The sequence below is a fragment of the Accipiter gentilis genome, chromosome 14, assembly GCF_929443795.1.
Source record: "Accipiter gentilis chromosome 14, bAccGen1.1, whole genome shotgun sequence".
NCBI lineage: Eukaryota > Metazoa > Chordata > Aves > Accipitriformes > Accipitridae > Astur > Astur gentilis.
The window spans coordinates 16,229,013-16,252,846 of record NC_064893.1 but is presented as its reverse complement, the minus strand read 5'-3'; the positions used below and the strand labels follow the sequence as shown (position 1 = coordinate 16,252,846).

General features: G+C 55.7%; 1 protein-coding gene across 11 annotated transcripts in view; it reads right to left on the bottom strand.

Annotated features, from left to right (window-relative positions):
• The window catches only part of EPB41L1 (erythrocyte membrane protein band 4.1 like 1), a 71,372-nt gene extending 47,927 nt beyond the window's left edge, over positions 1–23,445 (bottom strand). For 10 of the 11 annotated variants that reach the window (XM_049816194.1, XM_049816200.1, XM_049816202.1 and 7 more), the window contains exon 1: positions 23,344–23,439. The gene's annotated coding sequence lies outside the window, so the exon portion shown is untranslated. Of the gene's footprint in view, positions 1–23,343 lie in introns of all 11 variants that reach the window. The other variant, XM_049816195.1, reaches the window with a different exon arrangement.
• Positions 23,446–23,834: the final 389 nt, after the last annotated feature.

The following is a 23,834-nucleotide window of genomic DNA, read 5'->3' as shown; positions in this document are numbered from 1 at the left end:
GGCCCAAGCCTGCCCTATCAGCAGGTCTTAAATCAATGTAGGGCTTTGATGGCTACTTCAGACACCTTTGTCAGGAGAGGTGTTTGGTATCCAGCCCCAAGCAAGCCTGGCAAGCTTGGGCTGTTGAGTTGCTGTGCTCTGCAACCATTGACCTGACCTGGAGTTCCTGAGGGATGCTGAGCTGGGGAAGAGGAGTCAAACCCAAGGCTGAAGCAGCTGTCGAGCACCATGATGAGAAGACAGTGGCTCTTCATCGACACAGTGCACGACAGCCAGGCTAGAGCTGCCAAGCGATGAATAGGGTCAAGTGGGGAAAAATATGAGAGTAAAGGTAGCAAGGATGAGATGATCCCATGGCAACACACTCATGTGAGCACAGCGATCCTGTGTAACACCTCCACAAGCTTTGGGATCCACCACGTGGAAGGAGCCCACAGCATGGGGCTCTCCCACCTCTCTGAACAGGGCTGGCACAGCTGCTCTCCTGCAGCAAGCTCAGACTTAATTGACACTTGTTGAATCTGTGTTTGGGCAATTATGTATTTATATTATGTCAGCAGTTGCCAAGAGCCTGGACATCTGCTCGCTCATCATGCATGAGCCAGGCAGTGCGGAGACATTTGACCCCAGAGCAGGATGCTGGGCTTTTGCAAACACAGCTGACAGGCAGAAAAGTGCCTCCCCTGGCACAAACCGCACTGTCCTCCACCAGCATCACCTTCGGGAGATGGGCAGAGACCTGCTGCCCACAGTGGCATCCCCCTGCTCCAGGGTTAATAAAGCAGCCTGAGCTTATTTTACCAAACTACACCCTGGAAACTGGGCTCAGCATCCCTGCGGCTCCAAAGGCATTGTGCCATGGTTCAAAAATGAATCATGAGAAGGGGCGGGGGGGGGGGAGGGAGGCAAATTTAAGAAGCCACCGAGTTCACAGGGAGGGGACAGGGCTGTCCCCCAAGTCAGCCTTGAGTTAGGCAGCGATGGCAACTCACTGCCTGCCCCACTCAGCTGCTAGCGTCAAAAGCAGCAGGGCACAGTGTGCCCTGAGAGACCGAACCCTCCTTCCAGCTTGCTCCCTCTGTGCTTTGGCCCCAGCCCTTTTAGCACCCGGAAAAACCAGGGAAGAGAAGCATGACCTCTGCTGCATCCCAGGAGGAGGGGGGAACGGGGCTGAGGGACCTCCTCCTCCAAGCCTGCCCGGATGCAAAAGCAGCATGTCCTCCTCCCTGCTGCCCTGCTCCCACTACGCACAGTGGCACAGGGTCATTTTGCAAGACCTGGGCAATTTGGCGCCATTTTAAACAAGGTTTCACTCCTACCCTTTCGAGTGACACCTCCCAGCTGAATAAATAATTCCAGGAATAAATTGCTGTGACCCCTCACAGCACACAGCTTGGGAAGCCAAGAAACACCTTCCACACATCATTAATATGCAATCGAAGATCTCTCAACCAGTGGGTCAGGAGAGTGGTGATTCAGCTCTTGCAAAAACACCCCGTGCTTCTCCAGATGAAAGTGCAGCCCAGACACCACCCAGCAGTGAGATGAAAGAGCCAGCACAGACTGCAACTCCCAGTCACCCCTCAACCCCTGGTTTGCTCTCCCTGCTCCCAGAGGCCCACATGAGCATGTGGGATTGGACTGGCAGCACCAGCCACAGCATGCTGTGTGCCATCGCTGAGCCCAGACGCTGCAGCGTCATCTTCTTGGCAGACCACAACCCACCTGCTTAGCACTCTGGGGATTTCTCTGCTTTCCTTGGCACCCACGGGTCCCTCCAGTCTCACCTGTTTTCCCCTCCAGAAGCCGAGTCCAATTGATACCCTCGGCCATGCCAGGGCTCTGCCTGCACCTGCCCAGCCCAGCCAGGGCAGCAGCTCTGTGGTCCTGCAGCCTCTGAAGGTGCCAAAGGACCAACGCTATTCCAGACCTCTCCGGTTTCAGCCCAACTCCCTCACATTTCAGCTCCCTCCCCCTGATGTCAGCCACTTGGTAGCACAAGCAGAAATGCCTACCTGTCACCAGCCAGCTGAAAACCATCCCCTGCTCCCAGGCAGAGCCACTGCTGCTGCTCCCCAAGAGCTGTCCCTGCTGCCCACCAGCCACACACCCCAAAGCATCTCCAAAGCAGCTCAGCAGGCAGATACAGGCAGGCGGCGATGGCCACCTCGCTGTCTCCATGGGAGGAGAGCCTGGTGGCAAGGCTGCGCTGTGCCAGCACCATCACTGGCTCTCAGGGACCGGGATGTCTCAGCAGGGAATGGCTCACCAGTCCCCTCCCAGACTGGGAACAGCCACACCACCATGCAGCACCTTCATGCCAGTACAGCCATACCGACCTGCGGGGGCTTACAGGGACCCCAAAGCTCAGCCCAGAGCACAGGCTCCCACCAGCAGCATGGCAGCTCAGCCACTCGGGAGCAAAGGGCGCAGCGAGGACAGATCCTTGCACCAGGATCCAGCGGCAAACCAAGCAGTCCCCGTGCCAGAAACCATACAGCCACCAGCAACCCCACCCTGCATCATCCTCCACTGGCTGCCCGCACCCTGCCCGCTGCTCCAGGAAAGAGCCTGATGGGTGTGGAAGTTCATTACGGCTTCTTGCAAAACCAAAGGCTGCCCAGCTTGCCCCCTCTGTCACATCAGGCAGCCCTGTAAAGCCAGGAATGTGCCTCCTCCAGGCAAATGCATACCTTTTAAAAGGCATGCTTGTGCTGGCAGCACAGTTCAGAGCACACTAGGAGCAGGAAGACAGGAGATTTATGATATGACTGTGCACCCAGGGCATTCAGCTCTTCCAGCAAAGGTCCAACAAGAAGCACTGGCTATGGGCAGGAACGTTACAGGAGAGGGCAGGGGAGGAAGCAGGTTGTTTAACATTCAGCACACAACATCCTCCAATGCAATGGCACATGGTCAACCAGCCCAGGGGGTGCACTGAAGGGTTTAAGCCACCATCCAGAGCAACCTCTCCATCCTCTTGCCCCCGAGCAGTCATCAACACAGCTCCTGCCCACGCTGCAGGATGTCATTTGATCCAAAGACTTTCCAAGTGCCTCACAAACACCCAGCCTTGGGAAGGTCATAAAAAAAAGTGACCCAAGGCCACAACTTACCCAGGCAGGTTTGCAGTCATCCTGAGAGACAGCCCTGAGTTGGGACACCTGCGCAGTGCAGCCACTGACACCTCCCCAAACCCTTCTGCACCACTCAGCCTTCTTGTACCACCCTGACCGCCCCTGTCTCGACACAGCAACCACCTAAGGAGGACTGAAGGTACCCAGGCTCCATTGGCACAACTGTTCAGAGGGGAAACATGCTCCCCCAGCGTTTCACAGCCAGCCCACCTTGCATCCACAGCCCCCAGCCCAGCCAAGGGGCTGCACGTGAGCCACAGGGTGCAGGAGCTTTGGGGTGCCCACTTTTTGCCCTGCTTCACTGCAAAATGGCAAAATCAGGCAGGAAAGCAGCAGAGGTAGAAGCCCCAAATAAAAGGGTCAAAGGAGCTTCAAGACACCTTCCTTCCCCAAGGTGAGGGTGTCGGCGATCTTTGGCAGAAGAATCCCAAATCAGGGTTCAGCAGTGCCCACAGACACTCTGGGGTGCCATTCTGCCCCAGGACAGTGTGGTGCAGCCAGCAGGGTGGCAGGACCTCCCACTGTGCTGCCTGGGGAGGATGCGGGCAATGCTGGAGCAGACAGGCAGCGGTGCAGCGGCTGGTACCCAGAAAGCTCCACCTCTGCTGGTTGCTTAGCGACCAGCATCCCACAGGAGCCACCTCGCCTGCACGTCCCTGCCAGCAGCGCCAGCTCTGCACGACGGCTCTGGCAGCAGAGGTGAGACCAGAAACCTCCACCTGGTATCTGCCAGCTTCCTCCTTCCCGCTGAAGCACTGGGGCCTGGCGGTGCCGGGGACGTGCTCCGCTGCTGTCCATCTGTCCCTGCACCCCATCGGCCCCCACATCTCAGCCCCCAGCCTTGCCTCAGACCCAAGGCCTACAGGAAAGGGAGCAACACTTTTAGATGAGACAGAACTTCCACCCCAAGTCCAGCTGCTGCCTCCAAAAGCTGATAAATGCTAGACAGGGAAAGGAAAAGGGCAAATGCAAACTACTTCATGCCCTCTGAGGCCATCTCAAGCAGCCAGCCCAGCTGACTGGGAACGAGCATCCCCCACAGCACCACACAACCTGCTTTCCCAGGGACATCGATGCATCTGAGCACCCCCCGTGCTCTGGTCAGCATCATCCTTCACAGCTCGGCTCCCTCCTAGCAAGTCCCCAAGCTGCAAAGGGCAAGTCACAAGCCTCAGCATCACTGTGGCTTCCCAACTGATAGAGACCAACGTACTTGAGAAAATCCCTCCAAACACCTCAAAATTCCTTTGCAGGGAAGAAAATGCTACAGGTTCATAGGAGAACCAGGAGCAGATCATTAAGTGAAACAGGCAGGAGCTGGAGCTCAAGGAATAGAATTGTTCTTGCAAATGTTTTTTTGGACACTGCCTGCAATTTATGCTGCTGTTCATCTTACTTCTGAGCGAAGACAGATTAGCTGGCTGGAAAGAGGAGCAGGAAATTGCTATATTAACTGTGGAAAATCAGGACTGGAAAATAGATCTTCTAGGGCTTCCTTAAACTATCCCCAGCACTGGTGTCTCTAACACAGGTCTGACCTCTCATGGGTCAGAGCTAGAGAGCAAACCAAGCTTTTCCTTCTACTTGGAACCTGAAAATCTGATTAATCATCAGTCCTGCAAGAAATCAATGGGACCACAAGCACATTGCCCTGAAGTCTCATTAAAAAAGCTGAGGGGCTTCCATGAACTTTCAACCCTGTAACAGCCTCCTTAAAACTTGGCATTGGGTGCCAGCATCGCAGGAGGCAAAGGCTCCATGCATTAAAGTAGCCCAAGATACCCACAGTTGGGACTCCAGAGGCTGCTCTCCCAGTGGTGTCCACCTTCCCTTGCACCCCCACCCAGGCCACACTGGATGGCCGGGGAGATGCTACCAGCTGGCATGGCCCGGCATCCCATGCCCAGCTCGCTCACTGGCATCATCAAAACCAAAGGTTTTTCAGGGGAGTAGAATATCTTAGGTGAGTTGGGTTTTTTTTGGTTTCTTTTAAGATAAGGGAAGGAGGTAATTTCTGCAACAAAATTACTACAACTATAGGATTTTTTTAAAACAAACAAAAAAACCCCCAAACCTCCATTCTTCTTTGAATGCAGGTTTAATAAGGCACAGAGAACAAGGCACAGAGGACTGGTCAAAGGCATCAGCAGGGCCAGGGCAGCAACCAGGAGCCACAGCAAGCCGCTCTGCTAAGGCCCATGCTATGCCCCCTCATGCACACGGGCAGCCGGCTTCTGCTAGAGACCAAGCTGCTGACACCTCTCCAAGTGCTGGCTTGATCTGGCCTGAGACTACAAACAATGCCACCACTTGGGATTTATTCCATTGGCTTTATATTATTCCCAAATACAAAGCTTAAAATTCCTCCCCGTCCCCCCCCCCCCCCCCCAACTGAAAGTTGGAGTCTGATTTACCCCTCAGGTGCAGGCAGGTCTCTGCCAGTTGCAGGCAGCAGCATCCCACTGCACGCAGGCAGCTGGGTGGGTGCAGGTCCACTCCCACTGCCCAGACTCACATCTGCCAATGCTGTGCCCGCAGACCCCATGTAGGAACCCAGCTCAGGTATGACACCAAGTTTGCCACTTAATTTTAACCCTTTTCATCCCTGGTACCACTCCTCTACTTCCACGTGACCAGGTGCCAACCCTGCCAGAGGGGTGGCAGGAATCAAGAGTCATTTAGATGATGCATAGATATAATCCTGAACAGCTGTACAAATGCATGCCAGGGTCAAAACTGGGAGAGATGCACGGAGACCCCCCAGCTCCCACTGCAGAACGGCTCCAGCCTGGTGTTCTCCCATCCAGCATCCTCCAGGCCTCACCCCAGGGGGGCGTCCCACCACACCAGCCAGCCTCCCAGGCACAAGGCAGACATCTTCTGGTAAATAAATATTGCTGGTTTTCCCTTGCTCTCCCCCAATTCTTCCATTTTACCTCTTGGACAATCCTGAGCAGTTGTTTTTCTCGGCTGTTTAATCTCTCTCCAGCTCCCAGAGGATGTACACTTTGTGCCTGCAGAAGCTCAATCTAGCTTTGATGTGTCTCATATTCTACCCCCAGGGCAGGTGACGGGTATTCAGGGAACTTGGACAATTAAACGACAACAGAAGGAAGGTGTATTGGTTTTGTGTGGCCAGGAAGGGCTGGAGAAGTTTTGGTTTTTAAAAAAAAAATTAAAAATTAAAATAAATAAAGGGGGGGAAAAAAGCAAACCTGAATGAAGTCTCTCCTCCCCACTGCACCCAAGGGCAGAGCCCCAAGGTGGGCAGAGCCCATGGTAACCACCAGTGTCTCCTGCTCTTGTGCTTGGAGACGAAGGTCCCAATCCAGGCACCCTGGGCACAAAACCCTGCTCCCAGCACAGGAGGGTGCTGCAGCCAGCCTGAATGCAGGAAACAGGGACCCCATTGCTGCAGCCGAGCTGGCCCCACCACAGCACAACCCAAGGGAGAAATTTGTGTCCAGGAGGTCCTGGACACAAGTGGCTGGCAGAGGGGGCAGCACTCCCCGGCACATGACTTGTGCCTAGCAGACCTGGACACAGTCTGGTGCGGCTCCTGCCCTCCCAGCTAAACCAGAACAGCCTCAGCCAGGACTGGGAACATAAAGCTAGTGGCAGCTCCCAGGCAGATCCAGGCTCAGCCAGATCCATCCCAGCCTGACCCCTGTGTCCCACGCAGCCCAGCCTCGCAGCAGGGCTCCTTGGCACGGAGCAGTGACACCAGAGCTGCCACGAGCATGAGGCTCCGGCACTCTCACAGCATCATGAGGGGAACAAGACAGAGATGCCTCTTATACCCGGCAGCCATCTCTGATGGGTTCACTGCTTCCCGCCGTGCCCTCCTGACAGTAGGCAGGACACCCCCAGCCAGGAGAAAGGTGCCTGGGGGGAACAGTGCGAATAGTGCAGGCAACTGCCGGAGGATGCCCAGGGCTGGGTGTGCAGGAAGAAGGCATGGTGGTCTTGCCTGGAAGAGGTGTTGGATGGCTGACGACCATGTGGGGACGCAGTCAGGGCTGTAGCCCTGGCAGAGCACCGACATGCTGCACCCATCCCCGGGCTGGCACGGCACCATCTGCCTCTGCTCACCAGTCCCTGGTCACTCCTCAGGAACCTGAAGGTGGGCCATGACAGGTGCCTTCTAGAAAAGGAGAAAAGTCTAGACGTTCCAAGAGATGGGGCTGCCTGTCTTGGTCACCAGGTGGACAAGCCGAGAAGCAGGAAGGTCACTTGCCACCCCAGACAGCCTCTCACCCCCCACCAGCATCACCCCACCAGGGCTGGCACAAGGGACCCACTTGGAGATGGCTCTGGAGCACGAGCCCCTGATCCATGCCAGAGGCACCCACATTTGTCCGGCTCTCCCCAGCCGGCCCTGGCTTCGGGGCATCCATCCAGGGTACTGGTGCAGCGCCGGCCACCAGGAGCCACTGGTCTGGGGGCTCTTGGGAGGAGGCAGCAAACACACCACTCAGCACTGCATCCCTTGCAACAGCATCGGGGACAGTAACTGGGGCTGTCACTGGTGGCAGTGAATGGGTGGGACAGCAATCCGCCCAGCATGGCTGCAGCATCCACCAACGTCTCCGTCTCCCCGGCAACCTGGGTACCAGCACCTTCTTACTTGCAGCTGAGTGGTCTCGTGCAGTAAAAGCCATGCTGAATCCATAGCAGGATTACAGCAGCCCTCTCCTTCCCTCGCTCTCCTGCCCTTTCCATCCAAAATCAATCATTAAAACATAACCTTGTGGTGAGGAACAAGAAGCATCACACCAGGGTCACGGGGAGCGGCAGCACTCCTGCTCACCCCACCAAACACCACCACCATGGGGTTTACCGGGACCCCCTGGGCTTTTGGCTGGAGGAAAGTGGGACCTGTGCGGCAGCTGCGTGCAGAGTGACGGTCGCTGTCTCAATGGTGGCTACCTCAAATGGCCTCCATTACTTGCACATGGGAGCAGGATGAGCATCCTCCAGGTGACACCAGTGGCAAGGAGACCCAACCTCACTCTCCATCCAGCACATTCAGTGGCCTCAGAGGCTCTGAAAGCTCCTCACTGCAACACAAAGCTCCCTCTGGTGCCCCGCCAGCTTCCCCATCACCCTACCAAGCATCCTGCCTTCTTTGCAGGTGGAGAAGGACACAAGCCAAGACCCGAGTTCTAGGGCAGCATATGGCTCCATGAGGAACTGGCTTTTTCCAGAGGTCCCTGAGCAATGCCACAGCAGAGAAAATACCGGCCATGCTGAGGACCCTCTCAGCAGGCTGAGATGCTGTACACAGCAGCATGACAAGGACCCAGCCCTCACAGAAGGAGCATCCCCTGGGGAGGCACCAGGGAGACAGGTGAGCACCAGTGCCCTGGACCCGCACCCTGGATAGGGCTGAGCCTGGCAAGCTGCAATGAGGGGAGCAGATCATGCCCCACAGAACCTGTTGGCCTCCCACTGAGCATCTCTCAGCACCTGCTCTTGTAGCTGATGAGGTTGGGAAGTGGCCCAAACACTGTTTAACCCCTTCAGCAATAGGGAGGAAAGCAAGAAAGGAAAATCAAAAGCCTCTGTCCCAGAATAAAGGGGACAGCAGCAAGGGCTGTAGGGGAGCCAGGCTGAAAGAGGTCCAGAGAGGTGCCACCACCAGCACCCATCTGTTGGAATATGATGCCCCGGAGCATACCGATGCCAGGGCCAGGTGGTCTCCCACATGGTCCAGCCTCTGCATCCACCCTTGGGAGTAAGCCCTGCAGATCCCCACCCCACACTGACCCTGCTCAGATGCTGCCTACAGCTCTACATCCTTTGGGTCCTGCTGTGCCAAAAAAGCTGCTGAAACACCAGTCCCAGGTAGCAAGTCCTCCTCTGCAGGGATCTGAGAACAGACAGCTCTTCCTTTTCACCCAGCCCTGCTGGGATCACCAGTTTAGCAAGGCAGGATCCCATCCCAGCCCTTCACACCCTTGGCCAAAACCAGTGGTGAGGGTGGTACATCACGAGGGGATAGAGCTCTCCGCCACGCTGAGACCTGCCAAGGACTCAGCACACGGCCATTGGAGCAGCAAAGCTGCATCTTCCAAGGAAAGTCCCATCTCCTGCCACCCAAGCAGACAGTGCCACACGTCAAAGGTGGGGAAAGATCACAGCCCCAGCACGGCTCTCAGGCAGAGAAGCCTTCAACAGCCAGGCAGAAGGGGTCAGAGATGCGTGGGCATCCCAGCTCACCCCAGCTGTAACACAGCACAAGGGAAGCCCAGCTCCTAACTGACATGATGCAAAAGAGGTTAAAAGTATCAGCCAAAGCAAGCAGGGTGTTTGGCCAGAAGCCAGCCTTTCTCAAGCTGAGTTAGAGGGACCTGGCAGCTCTCACCAGCCTTCAGGGCACGCATTGCCACATACCGCAAACCTGTTTGCTCAGCCCAGGCCAAAGCAGCTGGGGTGGCACCCAGCAAGCTTCATTGACCAAGGCATGTCTCCCAGCGAGGACAGGCCCCATATCAAGAGGAAAGTGCACCTGCAGCCCCGAGCCAGGGCAGGGGGAGCAGGCACAGCACTGCCCCAGCATCCGCTGCAGCCAGCGCTGCCACGGAGCAAACACACACCCCACAGCAGTGCCACCAGCTCCCACCGGCTGTGCCAGGGGCTGGCAGCACTGCCTGCCCAGCCATGGTCCCACAACTGCACGGGGCAAAGGGCAGGGAGGAAAGAACAGCTTCATCCTCCCAACTACTACGTAAAACAGACCGACAGCATTTCTCAGGCAAAAGGTGATCTGTGCAGCATCCTGGGCCAATTCTTATAATAAGGACGTAATCCTGCCCAGGCTGTTGGGGAGAGACCTCAGCAGCTGCTTTGCGCTCGTCTTCACTTTTGCAGCCATTAGAAACTGCCTGAGACCAGAGTTATGGGGCTAAACCATCTCAGTGACGCATCCGGACAGCACATGGGGCTCTGCCTGGGGGATGGGGCTGCCCTGCTGTGGAGCTGGCCATGTCCCGCTGGCCCCGTGTGCTTTTTTGGATGTGGAAGGGGATGCCCAAGAGACGCCACGGCCAAACGGAGCAGTCAGCCCAGGTGGGGACCAGGCTCTCCAGAGAGACACCAGGACCACCAGCACTGCAGCCTTCCCTCTCCTCCTACTCCAACCCTCATGCAGGGGTGGCACCAGCATGGAGCCCAGGGCTGTTCTGGTGCAGCAGAGGGAGTGAGACTGAACCAAAGGCTGTTATGGTTACAACCAGTGCTCTTTGAACCCAGTTCACCCAGCTGCAGATATGCCCTGTGGCCGGCCACTGCAGAGCACCAGCAAGGCACCTCAGATACACACCAGAAGCAGGTAGGGGCTGTTGCAAACCGTGTGCACCACCTATCACCAGGGATCACTCTTCCTCCGCCAGCAACAGCAGAGAACAGCTCCCGTCCCCACTCCAGGTCACTCGCTGCCTCTGCAGCAATCACTGCTTGCTGACAAAAGCAAGCAGAGTAAGGTAGAGACTGTGGGTTCAGCTGTCTTGTGCTGGGATGTAGCAGCCAGGCAAGATAATCTGCTTTAGTGTAAGAAGAACACAGGACCAGACACCCTGGAAACCAGAAGGCCAGCCTGTAAGCAGTGTGCTGGAAGAGGAGAGGAGCTCCAGTAGGTGAAGAGCACCTAGAGCAAGGGGCTTGGCCCTGCCTTTCCCCCATCTTCTCTTTCTTTCCAAAGGAAGGCCCAAGCTCTCTGCCTACAGTCATCGTCTTCTGATCTGCAGCCCCAGAAGAGCCCTGTTTGGGTCTAAAGCAGTGGCTACAGAGTGCCATTTTCCCCAAGGTAATGGTCACATCTTGTGCACCCCTTCTGAGGAGGATGGAGTAGCTCAGTTGGAAGGGACCTACAATGAGCATCTAGTCCAACTGATGGATGACCATCTCCTCTGAGCAAGCTCCCAAGGAGCCAGTCCTTTCCGTTCACCTACCAAATCCCAGCAGCAAGCCCTTCATGACATCCAGGAGTTAGGACACTACATCAGCTGTGAGGGAGCTGTAGAAAAACAGAGAAATGAGCAGCTCATCATCAGCACAATCACTGTGCCATGACTGGAGTGTCACCAACCCTTCCAGAAGCACACCGCCCTCAGCACAAAGCAGCAACTAGCCCAGGCCATGCTGGCAAGGCTTCGCTTGCCCAGACTTGCCAGGGAGCTGGGACCTGTGGGCAACCAGCACACGGCTGGGCGAGTCTGCTCAGAGCACACAGCCATGAAGCAGTTCTGCTGTGCAAGTGCTTCCCCAAGTCCCTGGTGCTGGTTCATGAGACGCAACTGAAAGAGGGAAACATGAAACCAGACACCCAGACCTGGGCCACCAACCCCCATCTGCACCCGGGACACAGAGGCCACTAGCAAAAGCAAGGGGTTGGCTGGGACAAGAGGTCATCACAGAGTGGTGTGTGTCCTCCAACTCCCTGTGACACCCCAGGTGTGGGGAACCCCAACAGGGACTTACTCACACCCCCATGTAGGGGCAGAGCTTGCCAGGTATCGCCAGCAGCCGAATGCTCCCACGTCAGTGGTGACTGGTGCTCAACCTCCCAAGCAGCCTTCCCTGCACAGAGCCCCAGAGCAGAAGCACACAGGCACCCCACACCATGCTGGAGAGAAACTGAGGCACGTAGTGATGCAGGATCACATGCAATCCACCACTGAAGTTGGGCCTGCACCTCTGCCCCCACCAATTCCAAAACTGGTCTTGCAGCACCCCAACTCCAGCATACAGAGACAGGACAAGAAACCCTGTCATTCTCCTTGCTTTCCCTACAGACACATGCCCGCGGACATGGGCAGAGCTGGCATCCTGCCAGACCCGCAAAGAGCCCTCCTGGAGGGATGGTCTTGTAGCACCACTAGTGAGAAACCGCTCATAAAAAGTAACACGCTGCCCCGTTCCAAGCCAGAGACACCTCTAGCCCCAAGGAACACATTGCAGCAGCTCATCACAGCCCTCAGCAAGGATGCAGATACCCTGCCCGCATCGAGGGCAATGCCTGCCTCTGCTCCCTTCACCTTGTGTGGACAAGAGCCAAACCCGGGTGAGCAGTGGGGTTCCACAGATGCAGTGAGCCTCACAGTACATGCTGCCGCAGGCTCCTGTCACCCAAGAAAGACCCAGGACAGCAGGGTGCAGCCATAGAGCTCCTCATCCCCAGTTTTCAGATGATGACACCTTGCTGCCGTTTTGGGCCCAGAGCGAGGGTAGCACTGCTGTGTTGCCCTCTGCCCAGGCTCACCTTGCAGGTCAGGGAGTGAAAGCAGAAGCAAGACCTTATCCTCCCAGCTATCACCAGCTGCACACCATCTGCAAGACGCACAGAAGCAGCTCATATCTGGTTTCATAGGGATAGCACTGTGCAAACCCGCTGTGCAATGGGGCCCTGGAGCAGAGCAGCCCACTCAGCTGGATGGACACCAGGGGTCCCTGAGTAGGCCTGGACCACAAGCCCTTGGCTGTTTCAGGCATCCCAGCAATTTAATTCTGCAGCTCAGACCTATCGCTGCCCTCTCCCATCCTTCACGCCCAGCTGCCCAGCGGTGCCAGCCTCACCTGGACATGTCTCAGGCCAGCCATGCCCAGCCCCCGTGAGCCCAGGGACCTACGGCTCCGATCCACACCCAAAAAAACCACAATGGCTGGTTTGCTAACATGCCACCTTCCTTGAATCGTCCGCACAAAAGAGAGCATGGAAACTCAGCATTAAGTGTGACATCCCAAAGTCGCTCTGTCAGCGGGCAAAGACTCGGGCAGCCGGTAGGAGCCTTTCTGTTGGCAAAGAAGCTGTTGCCCAACCCCTAACTAAACCAGGAAAAAATCCCAACACAAAGAAAGCCAGAACAAGACCAAGCCCAGCAGTTTTGTGCTTTGGTGGTAGCAGGCCAGATTTCCAGTCCTGTCGGGGGTTTCTGGCAGACAAGCCTCCCTGCAGCACTGGCTCCACGCTGAGCAACCCCTTCTATGCTGCAAAACCCACTCAGCCTTACGTGGGATCTGGAAAGGAGAATAAAACCTTTCAGGATAAACTCACACTGCTTCCAGGGGCTGCTCTCAGCACTCTGCTTGGGCACAATTCAGAACCTGCAAAGAAGAAATAGGGGGGAGAGGGGGGAGAGGGGAGAGAGGGGGGAGAGGGGGGAGAGGGGGGAGAGGGGGGAGAGGGGGGAGAGGGGGGAGAGGGGGGAGAGGGGAGAGAGGGGAGAGAGGGGAGAGAGGGGAGAGAGGGGAGAGAGGGGAGAGAGGGGAGAGAGGGGAGAGAGGGGAGAGACCCTTCCTAGAGATGATGGCAAGTACATGGAAGAACGTTAGCCAGGCACTTCATCACAAGATGGTGTCCGCACAGCCCGAGCACTGTGTTTAGACTCCATACAGATCTGCTTGCTGGAGAATGTAAGCTCCAGATTACGTTAGATGCCGCTTTACTCCCAAAAAGACTGATGTGAAAACAGCACCTTCTCATGCAGTCAGCCTGCCCGCTGCGTGCATCGCAAGCCAGCTCTGCTCATTTGAGTGATAAAAGCAAATATTTACTACAGGCAGTGCTGCAGAACAAACACACCTCCGAGAAATGAAACAGATACTTTCCTGGCTCACACCGCCAGGCACTACCCAAGTTCTCCTTTCAGGGCCATCTGTGCCACCCCATTGTCACTTGCCCCTCTGGCTCACCGGCGTGGCCCCTGCGGTAATGCCAAGGGCAACATCTGGTCGGCAGGACGGTTACCCCAGGTAACGATGCAGGTCAGTGATGCAGGACCCACGGGAGGCAGCCCCACTCACTCGTCCATGGAGTGACCAGCAGCTCTGGCACACCAGGACTGAAATCAGCAGTTTTAGTAGGAACAGCCCCAATCCTGCAACAGCATTTTTAGGGCCGCTTTTTAGATGACAACTGCATCTAATGGGGGAGGAAAAACAGCCCAGCAGGCACTACAGTTATGTGAAGGAGGAAGCACAGTCGCACAGCACAGCAAGGACACCTTGTTTTTCCAAGGGTTAATTTTCAAACATACCTTCAATAGGCAAGGACCATCCTCCCTTAAGCACAGAAGCAAAGCAGGCAGGATGACCCGCCTATGCAAAGCACCCACCTCGCCCATGGATTCAGCAAAAACCTTTCACTCTCCACAAGCAAACATCAGCTGTGCATAGCCTGACACGGCTTGTGCTGAGTGACACTGATCCACAGCAGCTTCCCCAAGAGCTCACTTGAGGCATAAAAGCTGCTCCACTTTCCATTTGGACAGCGTCCCCAAGCAGCATGGTGACATGCAGCAATTGAGCCATGGCTGGGCAGTTACCATGTGGGGCTCTGGCCGTTCCATCCAGGACCCACTGCTGTCCGCCAGGCAGAAAACCTGATGCAATAAGGCCAGGCGCTTCAGCACCTCCAAGGAAACAAAGTCACCATTGAGCAGGGAGAAATTGCACCCCCAAATGATTTGCATGAGAGATGCAGGAAGAGGGGGGAGTTACAGCCACCACCGAGTGCAAGGTCCTGTCCCAGCTCTCTGCCGCTCTCACACAAGGGGAAGCGCAAGCAGGATGTCATTGGGTGGTAGGCACACTCTCGTACACCCCTGCTCACCAGGGACAGATTCCTTTGCAGCCAGCATGTAGACTGTTTTTACTCGCTCAGCTGTCTCACTACATGGGGAGCAGGGCTGGGATGCAACGGGGAGCACCCCTGTGCCCAGCCAGCCGACACCAGCGCTGGCTGCACCCGCAGCCCCAGGTCCCACACACACATGCACTGTAGGGCCAGTGTCACAGGGCCTGAACACCTCCACACCACTGCCCAGCACAGGAGCTGAATGCATGCCCCGGTGCACGGCTCGCTGCTCTGCCAGACCTGGAAATGGCATTTTCCTGACCTACTCACGATTACACACAGAGCCTGTGCTGCCCACAGACCAAGCGATGCCACTGGCATGTGGAGGCTCCTGTCCCATTGCCATTACCTATGTGCCCACACCCCTTGATCCCAGAGCTCATGACAGACCTCTCTCTCCTTCACCTGCCTCCTTGTGCGGATGCCACTGCCCAGAGGCTAACAAGCCAAAGGAGAGACAGCTCCATCAGGAGAAGAGCTCTGCCCTCTCCCAGCGGCAGACCACATGAGTGCCCCAATAGGCCAAGCTGATTCGGGGAACGGACTCCAATACCAGCAGCTCGTGCTCCCACTCGCAGTCACGCAAAGCTGCAGGGATCTGTGGGGCTCTCTCCCCTCTTTGGCACAGCCTCCGTGGCCCTGCTGCCATTCTGCCAAGCCTAGTGATTTTTGTGGGGGCCCCATGCAGCTCCCAGGTTCGTACGCCCAGCTTCTCCCATCCCAGCTCAAAGGCGAGTCAAGAGATACGCAGCAGAGACGGGCAGGCAGACACATGGGCAGGCACAAGAGCAGCCAGCTTTCGATACAACCAGAAGAAGGGGTATTGCACCAGCAGCCCTGACACCCGGGGCTCGCCAGGGCTGCACTGGCTTCCTCCTGTGAGAGAGGATGGAGGATACAGTCACCAAAGGCAGGACAGTGGCACTCAATGCTCCCCAACCCTCCTGTGTTAACGCTGCCAAACAAAGCCCCTGTACTCTCCATCAGACACCAACTGTCCCTCCTTCCACTGTGTGAAGCAGCATTCACCAGGGCTGGCTGCACCACAGCAGGTTCTGAGCTACTACATCAATTAATATCATATTAATGAAGTGTTCTGAGAATACAGGCAGTGGGAGCAAGACCCTCCCCCAACCCTGCTCACTTCTGCCTGCAAACAAACAGCTCCCCATAACACTCCTGCTAGCAAAAATCCATGCTTGATTGCATCGCAATCTCCTACCACGCAGCTCTCCCCGGTGCCAGGCCAGTGCATACACCATCTCAGCCACAGACAGTGCCCCAGGCTCAAAAAACACCCCACAGTGACCCACATTGTCACAACATCGTCATTGCAGTCATCCAGCCTGACCCTGACTGGGTGAGTGCTGGCTGTGGAAGCAGGAGCTGGGACACCAACGGCAGCCAGACGAAGGCTATGGTCTGTGCAAGGGGCAGATCCCAGCCAGCACCGCTGGCAGGCTCAACTGCTGGCTGGTGTTAGGAGGGAGCCATACCTTGAGCCCAGCTCACTCCAATCTAGGCCAGCGCATTGCAAAAAAGCTGATGGGTCCAACGAAGGGCAAGGAAGGGGACAAGGATTCATACTGTCTCCTTCACGTGTCCACCACAGCATGAACATAAACAGGGCAGGGCAGCGTGGCAGCCGCAGGGCAGCTTAGCCGAGGGCAAAGCATGACGGGAGAGAGGTCCAGCTGTACACAGCTCCACCTTGGCTCCACCTTGCACTGGGACCATATCAGCTCTGGCGAGCTGAGAAGGAACAGCTCAGCCAGTGCTCAGCAGGAGATGACCATGGACCACAACACCATGAGCCTTCCAGGTTGCCCTGCCTATACACACCGGGCTGCTGCAGCCAGCAGCACCGTGCCGGGGTGGGACTGAACTCCAAAGCTCTTGCAACAGCACAGAAGTGGCCAGGTGAGCTTACAGCGACAGTGAAGTTGCCACCAAAACACAGCATGGGCAGCTGCGTTTTCTCTATGTCCTGTAGTACTTCCAACGGTCACCCTAACATCAGCTGCATTCCTTACAAATGCATCACACACCAGACCAAGGTGACCTGCAGGTATTTACTCATGCCATACTACCAGAAAGCATTTTTTGGTTCCCTGAAGAAGAGCCCCAGTGAATTTGCAGGGGTAATGGCCCCTGCGTCATGTAGGCATGCATATACCAGAGCCAGATCAGACTTCAAAGGACATTTCCCTTGTTCTGGCCAGTTCACTCTGCAGGACCTTCATCTGTCAGGACTTGCAGTCTATCTCCTAAAAGGCAACACTGCTGAGAATTCAGGCTGGAACTTTCCCACCCCAAAGTTCACCACCAATGCTGGGTTTACATCCTTGTCAAAAATTGCACCTTCCCATAGCAAGCAGCAGACCCAGCCTTATGACCACACCTTAGGCCTTAACACAGCACCGCCCTCCCACTTTGAGACCTTGGTTCCCTGAAGATGATGTCACGTCAACCCCTCACCAGAACTGAGACGATGTCTTATTAACCCATGGCCAAAACTGAGTTAATCACATTAACCCATCAAAAAATTGGGGCCGTACCCCATCAACCCACCACCAAAACTGAGACGATACCAAGAGGTAAGGAGTCACCTTGCTGCAGCAGTAACGCAACAGCTGTCCTGTACCACCGCGTCAGGACCCCTTGAATTTCACCATGGCTCCTGGACCCAGTGCATGCATGGTTCCTGAAAGTGTTCATTTTCTGCAAAGCTAATATAGCAGGTTATTCTCCTTTATCTTAATCATTCAAGATTTTCTGCATGGCAACAGTTCCTGACAAGAAGGTTTTAGGGAGGGCTAGAAGCAGGAGAACAACTTGGGGAATGCTTGTGTTGTATATCCTGAAGGTCAAAGTTATTTTTCATATGTTTTCCAATACAGTATTCGGTTTCCAGTGACGTGCCACATCCCTCTCCTCATTGGCAAAGCAGAGACCCAAAGTTTTGTCAGGTGCCACGCCATGCCATGTTCAGCAGGAGCTCCTGCCAGCAGAAACACTGCCAGATCAATAGTGCACCTAATTAGAACACTTAATTGCTTCTCTCATACACAGGGGTAACTGCTTCCCCAATAGAATCATTAAGGAGAAAAATCCACCGGACCCCTCCCAGGACTGCAGCCTTCACGTGTGGCCACTTGGGTGGCAGTCCTGGGTGGATGAGCAGGAGGAGGATGCAAAGGGCTGGTCCATCCCCAGTTCTGCCCCACAGCCTGCCAGGGTCCACACCTGCCTGCACCTGGCCCAGCCAGGATGGCTTTCTGCTGGCACTCACCCCAGCGAGTACGATTAGCTGATTACAAAGGGGAATGTGTCATTTAAAACGCACAATCAGATTTCTCGGCCCTTCTGCCCATAACAAAATGTCTCGTGAAATGGCTCATTCTGTTCTCCCATAGAAACGTGTTTCCCTTCAAAAGCCTGATACGGGGGGGGGGGGGGGGGGGGGGGAAAGAAGAAAAGCCAAAGCTAAAAATATCTTCTGAAAGATACCACGACAGCAACAGATTCACAGGAAAATGAGGTGGGAAGGGGGCTGTGAATGTGTTAAGATCCTGTTTAATCTCTCCCCAGCCACCTAAAAAAATCCACCGAAGGCAGAAACGATACCTCAACATTTCCTTTGTGCGAGAGATGACTCCACCCTGTGTCTTCCTCTCCATCTGATACTCGGGGAAGGATACCAGCACACATCCCCACTCTGCTGCCAGGCAGCAAGCAGGGCCCCGGCAGTGGGTTAGTAGGAGCAGAGGGAGGAAGGAGCCTGTGGGTGGAACCTGGCAGCAAGGCTGGGCTGTGAATCCTCATTCAGCATCGCCTCAAACGCAGGATGCATTTTACACTAGTGCAGCACCTGGTCCTGGTTTCCACCTCATCACCAATACCTTGCAAAGGAGCATCAGCTTTTGGGACCGAGAAGGGGTCAGGGACAGCAAAGCCCAGTGAGATGGCAGCAGGGTCCAGTTATACCTGGCATGGCAGAGGGCTGGTTTCTGAAAGGGGGATGGAGCAGATATTAAACTGCTACCACATTTCATCTCCACAAAGAGGCCAAGTGCCCCAGCAAAACTGCTGACCTGCTGGCAACTGCAGATCTGCAGCTTCAGCCTCATTTGTCTCGTGTTTTGAGCACAATAGGGTCAGCCCAGTCTCCTCTGCGCTGTGATCCCTCCGGACCCAGGATGCTCCTGCTTACCAAGACCCAGCTGCTCCCAGACACAGCAGCTCCTGCATGGGGCAAACCCAGCCTAGGGCAGTGCTAAGCCCCCCCACGGGAGCTAGTATTGCCCTCCGGAAGGCAAAAAGACAGACCATCAGCAGAAGATGGTAAGAAATTCCTCTTCCAGAGCATTATCATCCAGACTTGAAGGCTCTGTCTGCTGCTCCCACACTCCCAGACAGCAAACCTGGGAGTGTGCATGAGCATGCACATGGGCATGCACACACTACAGGCAGCACACTGCCTAATTCTCAGCTTCAGTTCAGAGCACCCTCAGCTGTGTACTGGGACAAGCAGACATGACGTATTCATACCAAATCACCCACCTAAGGCTCTGGGATGAGTGCCCCTTTCCACACAGTCCCACAGTTCCCTGTCTGGCACAAGGAGAGCAAACCTTGGCTCCTGTCCCAGTTGTACAAAAGCTCAGCCCAACAGCTCTTGGTACAGATGCCTCCATGCACCCCCAGACAGTTCACCTCTGTGGAGAAAGTCAGGGCAGAGGAAGCAACTATCATCCAAGACAAGGGACATCCATGGAGCCTGGGCTCAACATCTTGCTCTGCACCAGGGGCACGCTGTGGAGACAGGCAAGCTGCTGCAGAAAGCAGCCACTACTTCCACAGTGGAAGACAGTGGTTGCCCAGATCTCCTCCTCTTCCCTTTAAGGCAAACCTAGGTCCTGGACAACCCACAAGCTTCCACCCAAGGGCTGGGAGGAGAGAAAAAGATGGATCTGCAGCCACAAGGAAACACTGCAACGTCCCCATCAAAGACGATCTCCTCCCATCATGCTTCCCATCTCCTGTAATCCAGACATGGTGATTTGCGTGAGAAAGACTGGTCTACTTGGCAAGCTGCCTCCCTGGCAGTAGTGATGCTCAACTTTATAGACCCAAACGGCACAGGGCAGGTGCTGGAAAGGAGCTCCCAAAGGAGACTGTCCTCCAGCTCCCACAAATACATACAACTCCTTCCAGGCTCAAGTGACAGCACGAGCCAACAGTGAGCATGAGTCCAGGCTCAAACCCCAACGTCCCCATGCAGAAGGAGACAGCCAGGGGACAGCCAGGAGACAGTCAACCCCTCCAGTCAGCACCATGGAACCTCACAGGTCTCCCTGGTGCAATCGCCCCAGCTGTGACAAATCCAAACCTGCTGACTCAGAGCCACCCGACTGCTCTAATGAGAACAATAAGCCACACAGCCATCACTGTCACAGCCTCAGCACAAGCACATTTTTAGATGCCATATGAGAGTAATTTATTTGTAGCTGCACAAGTCTTCCTGCACAGGAGCTTCCAGCAATCTGGGACTCAGGAACCTCCACCGTTTCACGTTTCTTCTTTTGCATCTATGCTTAAAACAGAGCTTCAGACTCGGCTCAGACCTCCAAGTGACAGGCACTGCATGAAAGTCTACTATATAGCTAAACACAGGCCTTACAGACGCCCACGCTGATCTGCCGCATAGCTTAAGCCCATACTCAGCCCATTTCCTTGCATACGCTTGCTTCCCCATCGGTATCCCAGCTGTCACTCAGGCGCCGTAGCACTGTGCCCAAGGCAGCAGAGAAATATCCCCTGTCCATAGCCAAAAAAAATTAAGGCAAAGGACACCCAAGTGATGTCTGCAAGACTGGGCAGGAAACTTGAAGCAAGCCTGGGAACAGCCAAGCCCACTCCCTGCCCTTTAACCGACAGGTCATTCTCTGTGACTTCCTAATTTAGAAATCCTAATTAGCTATGGGAAAGATTTCTTCTTTTAGGCACAAAATTAATCAGGCACCTGACTGGTCTGTCTGTCTCTGAAAAACTCCTCTAGTAATGCAGAAGTCAGCAGGAACACTAGAGCAAGGAGGAACCCAGGCAACAGAGCGATGCTGGAGTTATACATGGGACGAGGGCTCAGCACTGCCAGCAGAAAGCGGAAAGGTTATTCTGCAAGTCAATGAGAGCTCCAGCTCCTCACCAGGACCAAGGTCATCACCCAGAGCTTAACAGGGAGCTCAACTGCCTGGGGGAAGAAAATTGATTTTTAAGATTTTCCCCATTCTACAGTGCAGTGACTTCTTCAGCTGACCCAGCCACCCCTCCTGGCCACCCATAAACCACACGCCAGAAGACACTTAGCCTGGAATATTGTTGTGGTGGTCCATGGCAGCAGCCCAAGAAAGGGGGCCCAGCAAGCTTCCATGCCTGCACTGGCCAGGAAGGGTACCAAAGACTTCACCCTCCACATGCCAGGAACACAGGATCTCTTCTATGCTTACGCTTTTTGACCACTAATACAATACTAGACTTCAAAAACCTTTTTTAGAAGCTTCCTCCAAAACAAAACATCTCCCCTGAGCATTTTAGAAAATGCTGATTTCTCAAAAATTGGTAAAAATAAAAATACTGGACAGTTCTAGCTACAACATCAACAAGTAACCAAAACAGCAGGGGAAGAACACATCACCTGCAGCTGAAGCCAGCCTACTGTCAGCACAAACACACAGGCTCTGCAGCTAACCCAGAGCTGCATCATTGCCCTCCCAGACACCCTGTACCCCTGCAGCCTAACCCAGGGCTCTGCTATTTACAGTGATGTCTGGTTTAATGACTGCATTACCATCTGAAGTTGCGGCTAAAGCAATCAACAGAGCACAAGGATGGCGCAAAGAGGAAAGGAGACACCAATACTCTGTTCCTAGCTGGGGCTGCAGGTGGGGAGGAGGCTCGCACCCCCCCCAAGGGACAGGTACATCACAGTCCTTTGACACCAAACATGGAGGTTACCCCTGCATAAGGAAGGAATGCTCTGGGAGAAAGAGGGTGGTTGCGGACCTGCCATATGCTACAACAGCCGGGGTCTGCCACAGCTTCCAGAACATGCCCTGCCTTTCTGCACACAGCAGAGACCAGGGTCCTCATTGAGAGCACAGCTCTGAGCACCCTGAGGGGACCCCAGCTCTGAGCACCCTGGGAAGGCGTCCACAGACAGGCTCCATGCCTACCAAACCAGACTCTAAAAAAAATATAATTAAAGAGGAATTCCCTTCTTGCAAAGATCATTGCCCAAACCCAGCCTCCCCTCAGCTCCAAACTTGCTTGATGGCAACAAGGGCATGCAACTGAGGGCCACCAGAACAGCTCTCCAGCCTGCACAGCCATGGTCAAAGGGATCTGACACATGCAGAGTCCTCCAGCGGGCCGCAAAGGACACAGATATCTGCAAGGCAGCCCCAAGAAACAGACCTTGGTACCAACGTGCCTCCCACATCTTGAGTTGTTTGGAAGCAAAAATCAGTTAGGACAAGTCTAGCATGAGAAAGCTGGAGGCAAAGCGGCAGTTAAGTGCAGGAAGGAGACTGATGCATGGGCTGGTCTCTCTGGGGATGCTGGAGAAGCCACACCTCATCCACAGCAGCGGACAGGGGGCTGATCAGGAGTCACCTCACACCATCTACAGCTGAATCAAACAGCTTTTCCATCGCCTGCTCCTGCAACACATTGTGAATACTCAACCACGCATACCCAGACCATTGTTTGTCCACAGAAGGGTCCCCACCATAACACGCTGAAGGCTGGGCATGCCAGAGGGAAACAATACCACCGCAGAAACAGCAAGAGAAATAGTGTTTTATACGGAAACCACTGATAGAGAAAAGGGCCACGCAGGTCCTCTAGTACAGTCTCCCGGGTAACCAGCCTATGGAGAAAATGCTGAGCTCAAGGATACCTCCAGAGCCCACCTCCTGCCATATGACGATACTCCAAAAATAACCACAGAAATATGCGAGGACCCATTCCAAGTTGTTCCTGGCTCTCTCCACATTCTCCCTCTAATGTAAATCGTCTTCCTGAAATCACAGCCCGGCAGTTAAACGCTATTACGGCAACCCCGCAGCTCGGGGCTACGGATCCCCGGGGCTGGCTCATCCCGGCGCAAGGACCCGACCCGCGCTGCTGTTTCCCCGCACTCCGCTTTGCTCCTTCGCGGGTGGGAAGCGCGGGTTCCGTGTGTCCCCCACTTCCCCGTGCCCTGCTGGACCCCCGTGGGGAGCCGCGCCCCGACATCAGCATCCCGCCCCGCACGGCGGGCAGGGAGGACACGATGCGGGAGGCAGGTCACGATGTGGGATGCGCTGCCCGCACGCCCTCCCCCCCTCATTCCTTCCTCCCTCCCTCCCTCCCACCGTTGCCGAGAAGGGCAGGCCCGGCTTGGAAAAGCTTTCCTGCCCGCAGCCCTGCCTGCCTCTCCCTTACAGGCAGCGCACCTGGGGCTGCCGCCGCTGCTCGACGCCCCCCCGCCGCCCCCCAGAAAATCCCGCGGCTCGCCCGGGCTCTCACCTCGGCTCAGCCCGCTCCGCCGCCGCCGCCTCCCGGGCGCGGCCCCACGCCGCAGCGGCAGCTGCCCGCCCTGCCTGCCTGCCTGCTGCCTGCCTGCCCGCCGTGCGGCGGGAGCGCGGGGCGGGGCGGGGCGCGGCCCTGCGGAGGGGGGGAGCGGCCGCTCCCCCCCCTCCGCAGCGCCGCGCCGCCCCGCCCCGCGCTGCGTGGGAACCGCCCACGGCTCCTTCCATGCGTGACACACGCCCCCGAGACCCCCCCATCCCTGCAGAGCCTCCTCCTGCCGCTTCCCCGTCGAGAATGGCAGCCCCGGACTGAGGTTTGCTCCCTCAAGGAAGGAGCTTTTCTTCCGTGGGACATGTCAGCAGGGTTTTCAGCTCCTAAGTGGTGGCTGACCCTTCCTGGAGCGGCCGGGGCTGCCCACCCACTGCCCACGGCCCCAGAGAAGCGCAGGCGGTGTTTGGGTGGGACACCCCTAAGCCGGTCCCAGGAGG